This window comes from Meriones unguiculatus, chromosome 8, assembly GCF_030254825.1.
Source record: "Meriones unguiculatus strain TT.TT164.6M chromosome 8, Bangor_MerUng_6.1, whole genome shotgun sequence".
NCBI classification, from domain to species: Eukaryota; Metazoa; Chordata; class Mammalia; order Rodentia; family Muridae; genus Meriones; species Meriones unguiculatus.
The window spans coordinates 25,714,211-25,720,210 of NC_083356.1; positions in this window are offsets into that span (position 1 = coordinate 25,714,211).

The window sequence follows — 6,000 nt, forward strand, 5'->3', positions numbered from 1 at the left end:
ATTAGTACAGTCAGGTTAATCGTTTATAGACATGGCCAAGAGACCCATCTACCAAGTGATTCTAGATTCTTTCAAGTGGACATTTATCACTGTCACACCTGCCCAGTGCTCCAGTGCCTGAAGAGCCTCCTCTACCTTGTTTGGTGAGCCCAGGAGCCTGCCCCTGGGCTTGCACCCCTGCGTTTTCCCTGCCTCCAGGCCTGTGAGAGCTGCCTGCCCTGCCAGCCTACCTATCCAGCCCCAGATCTCTGCCCTGCTCTTCTGCCTCTTGCTCAGAGGCTAGAAAATAGGACTCTTGACTGTTCCCTACTTCTCTACTGCTTTACATCTGAAGCTGGAGATATAGATCGGAGGTACAGTATTTGCCTAATGTAAGTTTCTCATATCCCTTCCCAGACGACAAGGACAAACATCCAGGACAGGTAAGTGGGAGTAGGTCTCCTATCTGCCTAGCAGGGGTCACTTGCATTGCCTGGCTTTGGCTCAGAGCCTTCCCAGATAATGTTTTCCTTTTCTGGGAGAATGGTACTTGGCCCTCCACTCAGCCTACCTTACTCACCTCACCTGCTGCAACCCCAGGCTACAGAGCCGGGACACACCCACTCATTGCCTGCTTGCTACCTCCACCTCCGGGAGTGTCTTCCCACATCCCAGAAGACACCTCCTGTGGCTTCACAGGGCCACAGTCCCTTAGTGTCTAGACTGGAACGCCCTGCCTCACATGCCCCCAAGTCAGAACTTCACGCTGGGCAACATTTTGAAACACTAGTTCCTAAGTCTTGGGAGCCACAAGCTGGAACAGTGGAGATGGCTTATCACACGCCTGCAGCTGAGGAGGACAGGAAAGGTGGGGAAGGCTGAGAGTACTGAGTGAGCTAAGGGTGCTGAGCAAGACCTCCTGAAACCCGGGCATACCTCAGCCCCATGCAGCTCTTCAGAAGTCTTTCTTGAGTGGCTATTCTACTTTTCCAGAGTCTGGGGAGGGGAAGTGGGGAGGGTTCTGAGGCAGGCATTCAGAAGCATGGGGTCGTCTCCTGTCTGACCAAGTTTCCCAACGTTCAACCAGATGGGCAGCCAGTCCCCACTGTGTGGTTGCAACTGTCTCCTCCCAGGGTTCTGCTTTCAAAAGTCGGCCAGGGCAAGGGGATATATATATATATATATATATATATATATATATATATATATTTCATCACCAAGCTAAGAACCCTTCTTGGACTCAGAGGAGGAAGTGGTTGTATACAGAACTTTCTAGAGTGCCCCACCAAACCAACTTTCCTGGCTCCTGGGGAGGTAGATGGTATAGGCAGCCTGAGCTCTCTCCACTCCTCGGGCACTCCCTCAGGTCTGCCATCAGCACACTGAGGAAGCCTCCTGCAAACAGGCCACCTCCTGCTACATTTGGATCCCTTCATAACAACAGGCTCATCCCTGCTCCGTGGCAAGAGATGGCGACTTCCAGCAAAGCTGCAAATCCATGTTAGGGCTTGCCAAACCGGAGAGAGGAACAGACTTTCCTGGGAAAGCATTGGAGCTCACGCAAAGGAGGTGGCTTGAGGAGCCTGCAGGAGCAAAGAAAGTGGAGCCCCCGGATAGGAGGCAGCGGAAAGTGGAGTGGCCATCCTATGTAGGATTCATGGGCTGGGTAGGGAAACTGGGTTTGACCCTAAGAGCACTAGGTCAGCAGAAGAGGGACTCCATCCAACAATGTCTATGTAAGGGCCTTGGCTCTAGGGAAAGAAGTGATGTAAAGATAGTGGGGTTGGGGACATAGCAACAGCCCCTGAGCTTGGGAGGCATATATTTGGCTGAGAGGCAAAGATGGGCAGGTAGGAGCCCCAGGGTCTTGAAAGGGTGCAGATGGAAGAGTTTGGTGCACACAAGGGAGTGTCACTGTTGGCACTGTTCAGGCACTGGCTTCCCGGGTGCTCAACAGAGGCCAGCTGGGGTGAGGGAAGAAGAAACTAGAACTCTCCAGGGCTTAGGCTAAGATTCAACTCATAGTAAAGTCAAAGATGGAAGGCTAGCCCTGGGATTAAGCCCACTGTGACAGCTAGTGGGAAGTTCTGGAGTGAAGGCAGGTGCTGTCTATGTCCTTTTCATCTGCCCAGTGGCCATCTGACCTGTTCTCTCGAATTATGTATCTTCTCCTCGGGGCACTGGCATCTCTTTTCTCCAAGAACCTGCCCATTCCTCTCTCTTACATAACTCTGGATGCAGACAGATTCCTTAATCCCTTAATCCTTTAGGGACTGTGGCAGTGAGCTCCTGGCAGGGCAGTTTAGGACCCTCCTCCCTGCCCCGAAGCTGTCCCCACACCCAGAGAAGACTTCGGCACCAGGCAAACGCCTTACAAGCAACACACCCATGCCTTGGATCCAGCATCAAAGTGGGGTCCTTGAGGGCACCTGGCTAAGCCTCCTGATCTGGCCTCAACTACCTGAGGCTGAAGGAGCAGAGGCCAGCCTCCTGCCCCAGGCATGTGAGGACAGTCACCTGCTCCAAGGGTAGTGCTGATGACAGACAGATCAATAGGGCAGCAGTGTGATCAGGCATCCCTTTCCCTCTAAGGTAGGACTGGAGCTCTTCTCCCCAAGTCCTCTCCTATCCTCATATGTGTATGTCACAAGCCCCCGAGCTGCCACTCTCAGCCTTGCTGACTTTGACTCCCACACTGGACAATCTCTGCTTTCTCTTGTAGGATAACTTCTTCCAACAGCAGATGGCATCAGTCGAGATCACAGGCTAGGGACAAAGGCCTGGAGGGCAGAGACATTGCTGACCAAGTAATACTTTTCTGGGACAGGGTGAGACACTTCCTTGAGATTCCTCTGAGAGCAAATCTGTACTGAGTCATAAGGGAGGGGCTGATGGGCGAGGCGGGAATTCTCCCAAAGGGCTCTGGAACTATCACGGAGATTGTCAAGACTTCATCCTGATATTGGGCTGCAGGTGACTCTATCCTAAAGTGTTGTGCCTAGATCATGATACCCCCAAAGACTGCCAGGAGTCAAGTCCATGCAAAACACATGAGGATCTTTTTATTACAAGCTATAGTTTGGGCTCACACCCTCACCACTGTAACGGTTGAGAGCAGAGAGCCTTGTGCTCAGGTTAGGGGGTTGATTTAAAGATTCCGGTCCCTCCCAGCACTCCCAAAGCAAGGGAATTCCTGCCTGGCAAGCATCTATTGGTAGATACACAAAAGGGGATGTTGCATTTTTAATTGATTGGCTATAGAAATGCCCTTAAACCAGTAATGGTCTGGCTTCCTTTGTTTAGCTGTCCTAGGGGAGAGGGCCCAGTTTCCTAGCAACTGTATCTCCAGTGGGCAGGAAAAGAATGCAATAAGGCTGGTTCCTCCCCACAGGTGGCTAGATATGTCTCCACCTGTCTGGCCTTTGTTCAGGATTGCACTTTAAACTTTGAACCAATACCTCACAATACTAATTTTTAATTCTTCGGTCTCTCAAAAGTTATGACTGAGGAACCCACCTGGAGTTATCACATTACTTACCTTACAACTGAACTGATCACAGGTCTCTCCCCATTGTTAACAGAATCTGGCTCATTGACTCTTCCTGGACCACTCAGTCCAGCACAGCCTCTATCACTCCACCTGCTCTCCTAACCTATTTGTCCTCATAGGCCTTGTTCATACTTGATGTCTCAAAATTCAGTTTGCTGTCTTTACTGAGTGGCGTACTGAAGGATTTGAGTTCTGTCACATCAATACGCTGCCTTGTGTGCATACGTATTCCTGTGTGTCCAGTATGGAGACATGAACATGGATGATGCTCTGCAAATCATACCTATGGGATGGATGGACAAATCCATCCCATAGAGGGATGGAAAAATGGATAAATGGGCAGAAAGGTATATAGAAGATGGGTGGATGAGTGAATGGGTGGAAGGGTGGATAAATGGGTACATAGAACCATAGGAGGATAAGTGGATGGGCAGAGGATGAATGGATAGACAGATGGGTAGTTGGTTAGGTGAGCAAAGAATGGGTAGATGAGTGAATGTGTGGAGAGATGAGTGAGTGGATGGATGGATGGTAGGCTCTGAGGTGAAGTGGATGTCAATAGGATGGATACAGGCATGGATGGGTTGGTTGGTAGGTAGATTACTAGTGGATAACGGGGGATGGTTGAATAATAGATTGATAAATGGATGGGTGCAGTGACTGGGGGCTGGATAAGTGAGCGAATGGTAGAGAATAGAGGATGCATGAATGATGGGTAGGTTGGTAGACGAGTAAGTGGACTGATGGGCAGGGATAGATGATTGACTTATGGATAGTGACTAGGTAGATAATAAACAGATGGTGGAAAGATGGGTGCTTGAATGAACGAGTACATGGATACGTGAATGGATCATGAATGAGTGGTTGACAGATGAAAGGTGGAAGACGGTGCCTCTAGAGAATTGCTGTTGGTGGCCAATGTTCCAGAGAATAATTTAAGGTATGGTAGGGCTACGCCAGACAGCAGGTGAGCAATAACCACGTGTTGAAAGGCTATTGACATTTAATGTTGATTCATATTATTATTAAGGCAGCAGTTATTTCTTAACCTGCTAGTTTATAAATAAAGACCCGGAAACCAGTTAGATTTTAATAAGCCTTAATGTACTGGGGTTGGGTAGATAGTAACCCTCTAAGCTATCTTGTCCCCAGCCCAAATCCCCATAAACGCTTGCACATGTTTTCCATTTGGGCTGCTTCTCTCCATCATGCCAATCTTCAGAGCAAGCTCCTCCCGGCCACATGTTCCTATTACACTCTAACCACGGCGACCTGATTCTTCTTCCTCCTTCCTTTCTCCTTCCTCCTGGTCTCTCTCTGACCCCTAAACCCACCTACCTCTCTCTGCCCAAATCCAGGCTGTATGCAACTTTATTTAGCCAATCAGAGATAATTTGGGAGGCAAGGTTTACACCACACCACATCATTTTGGGTACATGAGAATTTGCACATGATTTGGGGGGGAGGAAGCAGTTAGCGTTTGATCTAGAGCAGTAGCTCCAGATGAACCCCAACACCCATGTCTAGATTTGTGACTCCTTGTGTAAAAGTCACTCTTTGTTTGTTTTGTTTTTCAAGACAAGGTTTCTCTGTGTAGCCTTGGCTGTCCTGGCAAAGGTTACTCTTGTGCTAGGACAAAGGGTTGTAGAGGGAGAGGCCCCGGTCCAGAAGCCAGGCCCAGCTAATGGCTCCTCTTCCTGAGTGATGCTGACCCAGGCTCTGCCTGTCTCTGTGTCATCTGAGGCTCTACCTGTGTGATTAAGGACAGAACGGGCCCCAGGGAAATACCCCTTTCTCCGCTGCCTGACTCACAGAGCATTTACGTGGCCTTGCAGAAAAAGAACTAGAACTAGGGTGTGGCATGAGAAACCAAAACTCTGGTGCCTTTGTCTAGCGTTTTCTCTTTACCAGCTGATGGCCACCTACCCTCAGGTCTCAGCTTGGACAGATCTACAGAGGTCAGTCCTTCCAGAGTGCCTCACGCCCCCTCCCCCCCTCTCTAGCTGTCATATCCACGCAGTGTACCCTGTACAACAATGATATCTGTGTCCCTCTCTCCTGCTAGTCTGTGGCGCAGGACCGGGCTCTGCCTCTCTCCTCCCTTGCTGTCCCTTATACCAATAGTGACTAGAGTATAGCAGGTCCTTATTGTGAATGAATATTATGAATGAATAAATGAGTGAGTGAAGTGCCCTAGAATACAGAGTGACTTGGGGGTAGGTAAGGGGCTGAGGTATGCTTACTCATTATATATGCCAAGGTGTTTGGATACTTTCCACCTAGGGAGCTGACCTATCTATGAATGCCCTCTTCGGGCCAGAAAAGGGCACAGGACTGCACTTTCAGAAGGCTGTAGAGCTATGCTGTGTTTTCCCTTACCTCACCCATATGCCCTCCCTCGGGGCCACTCACACTCTCGTGATCTCTGTGTCACAGCATGAATGCAAGGGGGAGGAACATGAGCAGGGAGA